Source organism: Glycine soja, chromosome 11 (assembly GCF_004193775.1).
Source record: "Glycine soja cultivar W05 chromosome 11, ASM419377v2, whole genome shotgun sequence".
Classification (NCBI taxonomy): Eukaryota; Viridiplantae; Streptophyta; class Magnoliopsida; order Fabales; family Fabaceae; genus Glycine; species Glycine soja.
The window spans coordinates 17,924,061-17,930,862 of NC_041012.1; positions in this window are offsets into that span (position 1 = coordinate 17,924,061).

A 6,802-nucleotide genomic window follows, 5' to 3' on the forward strand; every position below is an offset into this window, starting at 1 on the left:
CGCATGCCAAGGCCAGAATAATGAGTGAAATCGAAGAAGTATAGGAACAAATGAGGGCCGATATGGAGGCTATGAAGGAAAAAATGACAACAATGATGGAAGCAATGATGAGAGCATGAGGAAGATGATGGAGGATAACACTGCTACAGGTGTTGCTGCGAGTACTACTACTGAGATGGACCCGATTCACCCGGCCGGTTTTGATCAAGTGAATCGTCCAGTCTTAGATGTAGTAGGTCAAGGAGGCAAGGCAGGGAAAAATGCATGTGGGCCTCATCATGTTTAGGTTGAGAATATCAGCCCACTGTTGTATATGCCGCCCACTATTGTATACGCTTCTGGTGAGAATATCAGCAATTTTTCACCCATACTCATTGAGAATAAATGACCCCAATCTGATCATGCACATGTCTCTCAACCCATGGGGGAAACACATGAAGTTCCCCAAGACCACACTTTGGCCGAGTTCAGGGTTTATCCAGGATACACCACTAAAAGGCAGACATTTTCTAGCATCCATGTGCTGAACACTCCTGAAATAGTACTTGAGAAGGAAAGGATTGAGCATATAGAGGAAAGGCTACAAGCCATTGAAGGAAGAGGAAATTATGCCTATGCTGACATGGTAGAGTTGTGCTTGGTATCCAACGTGGTTATTCCTCCAAAGTTCAAAGAGCCAAATTTTGATAAGTACAAGGGAACCACTTGCCCAAAGAATCACCTGAAAATGTATTGTAGGAAGATGGGGGCATATACGAAAGATGAAAAGTTGTTGATGCATTTCTTCCAAGAGAGTCTTGTTGGGGTAGCTATTACTTGGTATACCAACCTGGAACCTTCCTGGGTCCATTCCTGGAAGGACCTAATGGCTACCTTCATTAGGTAGCATCAATATAACTCTGATATGGCTCCAGATAGAATGCAAGTACAAAACATGTGCAAGAAAGACAATGAATCTTTCAAAGAATACGCTCAAAGGTGGAGAGATCTAGCAGCTCAAGTAACACCCCCGATGCATGAAGACATAGTAGTCTTTTGAAAGCATAAATGATTGAAAGCATTGAAGTCTTTGAAATGTAAATGAAGACATTGTAGTCTTTTGAAAGCGTAAATGACTGAAGACATTGAAGTCTTTGTAATGTAAATGACAGAGGACTTTGAGTCCTATGAAAGATAAAAGCGAGGACTTTGAGTCCTATGAAAGATAAAATCAAGGACTGTGAGTCCTATGAAAGATAAAAGCAAAGACTTTAAGTCCTGTGAAAGATAAAGGCAAGGACTTTGAGTCCTATGAAAGATAAAGGCGAGGACTTTGAGCCCCATGAAAGATAAAAGTGAGGACTTTGAGTCCTATGAAAGATAAAAGCAAGGACTTTAAGTCCTGTGAAAGATAAAGACGAGGACTTTGAGTTCTATGAAAGATAACGGCGAGGACTTGGAGTCCCATGAAATCATAAAGCAAAGGACGTTGAGTCCTATGAAACAAGCCAATAGGCACTAGTACCAAAGGGCTCAACCATATGAGAAAGCAAGAGGTTGACTCTTTGAGAGGGCCTCTCATCCTAAAATTAAAAAATAGGACATTAAATTTAGAAAATTGGTATATAAAGAGAAATCTATGCACTTATAGCCTAATATGAACATGATTTTTCGAATGCAGATGCATGCAACCTTCGTCTTGAAATGCTAGTAATGCAAAAGGTTTTAAATCATGAAAATTGGGTAATGCTCATGACATTCTTTCCTATTTTTGTGATTTTGATTTTGATTTTTTTTTTTTTCTTTTTGTGGAAAACATAGATTGATTGTCTCTTTCTGAAAGACGTGATAACTCATGAGACCTCGTCCTATCTTTTGGCAAATATCTTTGGGGACTTCCTCAGAGTGTATGTTTTGTTTGATTTAGTCACTTGACAATTTTGGAGTGACGACAATGGAGCCGTTTGACATTTAATCAATCAATCGAAATATTGATCCTAGGGTTTTCCCCTTTCTTTTTTTAAAACCTCAATTATTCTGCACAGCAAGAAAACATAAGGCTTTGGGATCGATCGTGCGCCCCATTGAAGGATGGTAATGGATTTTCACACTTTGGTATGTGACCAAGTGAAACTTTCCCGATTTAAGATCGTAGAGTGATGCCAAGGGTCTGTCGATCCTGCTGAAACTTGATGACATGGGTCGATCCCAAAAGAATTTATACAACAAAGGACACCCTTGGATTCAAAAGGAGTCCTAAGGGGTCTGCGTGACCGACTAACATCAGATGTACCCTACTATCACAATTGTCTTTGGGCATTTTCCTTGAGTTCCTGGTCGAATGAACCTTCTTCTCAAATGTGCAAGGGCAAAACCTCAAGGATTCTTTGTGTGTGTGTGTATATATATATATTCAACAATCACAAGTGTGTGCGGGGTCCATTCCAAAATCCAAACTTAAAAGAAAAATTAGTCATTCCTTGATTCACATGGGCTTTACTGGGCTTGTAACGTGGTCAGGGGTAAGAAGGCCACGAAAGAAAGGATCAGAGAGGCTCAAAGAGTGTTTAAGGGTTATATTGAGTCAAAACTTCGAGATCGTTGCTTGTACTTTTATTCATTTCAACTTTTGGGTTGGGCTCTACTCTTTTTGTCTTATACATTAATCCTTATTTCACTTTTGTAGCTTCCTTGTAAAATTTGGAGATCTTTTCTCTCTCCTTTTTTCTTCACTCTCCTTTGGCGGATTTTATTTTCTTTTTCTTTTCATTGTTGTCCAACTTCATGCATGTGTTGTTTGCATTGCTCAACAACAAGATTACTTCTAGGAATTGATTTAGAACATGTTATGAACTAAATAACATGCATGAATTAGACGCAAAATTCTAAAGATACGCTAAGAATGACAAGAATACATGAACAAATGTATCTAGAATTCAATCAACAAAATAAAAATTCAACACAAACTTAGAACATAATGTGGCAATTACTATGACTAAACATGACTCTAAGACAACATGGATTAAGTGATTTACAGTTAGATTTTTGTGTTTTTTTTTCTAATCAATATTTTGGAAGAAAATTTAGATCTAAAGGTTCAGCACAAGAATATTATGACTGAAAAATGATAGAACCTAAAATCAACACAAAAACATGATTCAAGAGTAGATCTATAAAATTTGAACCATAGAAATGCAAGAACAAGTGTAGATCTAAGATTTAATCGATTTTTTTTTTTTGAATCTACTCTAAACAGAACCAAACCACAAGACAATGGAGGATATACATATAGAATAAGATGAATAACAAGGAATTAAAGTGAATTGACTGAACAAAAAGATAGAGGAAGCAAAAGAACATCACCTAGATGAAGATGCTCTTGATACCACATGATGTAGCTCCATGTGGAGCTTGTAGGCCTTGGATCTTCTTCATCAATGGAGTCCTTTGCTTCTTGAAGATCATGGAAGCGGAATGGGGAAGGAAGAAAGATGATTGGAGACGCCACTTCGAGGAGAAGCTGAGTCAAGAAGAAGCTCACCACCATAGGAAGCCATGAATAAGAGCTTGAAGGAGGGAGAAGATGAGTGGAGGGAGAAAGAGAGAAGGTGATGCAATCCTACCCCACAAGGGCATTAGATAAAAGACTCCAAGTAGATTGGGCCAGAGATCCAAGGGAAGGCCCTAGGGTTCTCATTAGAATAGGTATTTTGGCCATTCTAGTAGTATAGGGTTTTAGCCTTGTATTTCAAGGCATTTTGAGTAGTCTTTGTGATGGAAGCTTGCTTGTGGGGCTTCTATGGAGGCTGGATCTTTGAGCTTCAATGGGGTCCTTTAATGGTGATTTTCCACCATGGAGATGCAGCGGAAGACAAAGGAAAAGAGGTGAGAGGAGGCGCCATCCATTAAGGAATAAGCCATGGAAGAAGGAGCTTCACCACCAAGATGAGCCTTGGATAAGAAGCTTGGAGATGATGCTTCAATGGAGGAAAAGAAAGAGAGAAGGGGGGAGCACGAAATTGAAGGAATAAAAGAGGGAGAGAAGTGGAACTTTGAAGTGTGTCTCATAAGACTTTCATTCATCAAAGTTACAACAAGTGTTACACATGCTTCTATTTATAGACTAGGTAGCTTCCTTGAGAAGCTTTCTTGAGAAAACTTCCTTGAGAAGCTTCTTTGAGAAAACTTCCTTGAGAAGCTAGAGCTTAGCTACACACACCCCTCTCATAACTAAGCTCACCTCCTTGAGAAGCTTCCTTAAGAAGATTCCTAAAGAAGCTAGAGCTTAGCTACACATACCTCTCTAATAGCTAAGCTCACCTCCTTGAGATGAGAAGCTAGAACTTAGCTACACACCCCTAATAATAGCTAAGCTCACCCCCATGACAAAAAACATGAAAATACAAAAAAAAAGTCCTTACAACAAAGACTACTCAAAATGCCCCGAAATACAAGGCTAAAACCCTATACTACTAGAATGGCCAAAATACAAGGCCCAACCGAAGGAAAAACCTATTCTAATATTTACAAAGATAAGCGGGCTCATACTTAGCCCATGGGCTCGAAATCTACCCTAAGGCTCATGAGAACCCTAGGGCCTTCCCTTGGATCTCTAGCCCAATCTACTTGGAGTCTTCTACCCAATGCCCTTGCGGGATAGGATTGCATCACTTTGTAGTAAGGACTTTTTTGTTTTTTTCATGTATTTTGTCATGGGGGTGAGCTTAGCTATTATAGGGGGTGTGTAGCTAAGCTTTAGCTTCTCATCTCAAGGAGGTGAGCTTAGCTATTAGAGAGGTATGTGTAGCTAAGCTCTAGCTTCTTTAGGAATCTTCTTAAGGAAACTTTTCAAGGAGGTGAGCTTAGTTATGAGAGGGGTGTGTGTAGCTAAGCTCTAACTTCTCAAGGAAGTTTTCTCAAAGAAGCTTCTCAAGGAAGTTTTCTCAAGAAAGCTTCTCAAGGAAGCTACCTAGTCTATAAATAGAAGCATGTGTAACACTTGTTGTAACTTTGATGAATGAAAGTCTTATGAGACACACTTCAAAGTTCCACTTCTCTCCCTCTTTTATTCCTTCAATTTCGTGCTCCCCCTGCTCTCTTTCTTTTCCTCCATTAAAGCATCCTCTTCAAGCTTCCTATCCAAGGCAATTATTGGTGGTGAAGCTCCTCCTTCCGCTGCATCTCCATGGTGTAAAATCACCATTGAAGGACCTCATTGAAGCTCAAAGATCCAGCCTCCATAGAAGTCCCACAAGCAAGCTTCCATCAGAAGGAGCACGAAATTTAGTGCCTCTAAAGAAGTCTGAACTTCGAAGTTTAATTCTCAAATGATCAAAGTTGAAAAAATGCACACACATGACCTCTATTTATAGCCTAAGTTTCACACAAAATTGGAGGGAAATTTAAATTTCTATTCAAATTTCACTTGAATTTGAAATTGAATTTGTGGAGCCAAATTTTGGAGCCAAAATTTCACTAATTATGATTAGTGAATTTTAGCTATGGCTCAGCCCACTAATCCAAGATCAAGTCCAAGATTCTCCACTAAGTGTGTTTGGTGTCATGAGACATGTAAAGCATGAAGGATATGCAAAAAGTGTGACTATATGATGTGTCAATGGGGTGTAGGAAGCAAATGTCCACCTCCCCCTCTAAAATTTAATTGGATTGGGCTTCTCCCAATTCAATTACATTTATTTCTCAACACACACATCAAATATTCACTTAATGCATGTGAAATTACAAAACTATCCCTAATACAAAAACTAGTCTAGGTGCCCTAAAATACAAGAGCTGAAAAACCTTACATTTCTAGGGTACCCTACCTTCATTATGAAGCCCTAAATACAAGGCCCAAAAATAATGAAATCCTAATCTAATATGTACAAAGATAAGTGGGCTCATACTTAGCCCATGGGCCTAAAATCTACCCTAAGGCTCATAAGAACCTTAGGGCCTTTTCTTGCATCTCTGGCCCAATCTTCTTGGAGTCTTCTATCCAATGCCCTTGGGGGTAGGATTGCATCATGCCCCTCATTGCCCTAGTGTAGGGCTCTGAGGTATCTATTGTTGTCTTTTGTCGTGACCTTGTAGCAAGGGAAAAAAAAGAAAGAAACTGTGCAGGTTCTCGAAACTGAATCTTCAAGGACGAGAAATATTTAAAAGATTTTCAATTTAACAGATTAAGTCGAATGACTCTTGTTCTTGATGGCTCACCTTTCTCTCAAAAAGACAACTTTTAAGAATGATGGAATGAGGTCACATGAATGTTCGTACTTCTTATTTTTTATTTGAAACACACTCAACCAAACGTTTTTCTTGTTTTTTAGAGGAAAATGCAAGGCATGAGCAACTATGTGTCACGATCATGCATGAGTGAACATAACATGTGAGGAAAGATCACATTCAGATCTTAAAAACAAAACTAACCGACGGTCGCACGAAGAACACAGAACAAGAAACAAAGTAAGGAAAGATCGTGGTTGCGATTCAGTAGCGCCTCGACCTCATTTTCTCTTCTTTCTTCTTCTTCTTTCCCTCTTCTCTCAATATCCTTCAATGCTAAACCTTGGAACCCCTTCCTCAACCCCCTCCATGCATATTTATAGCCAAAAATGGCATTTGGTGGACCAGCAGCTCGCCCAGGCGAGCTGAGACTTAGCCATGAAGTAGCTAGCTCGCCCAGGCGAGTTGGTTACTTAACATGGAAGTCTTTTGGTGGCCCAAGCGAGCAAGAGGCTAGCATGGGCGAGCTAGGGTCCAGGAAGCCCAATAAAAAAGACCCTTTTGCCCTTCTTTTTTGGTATTTTTCGCATTCTTGATC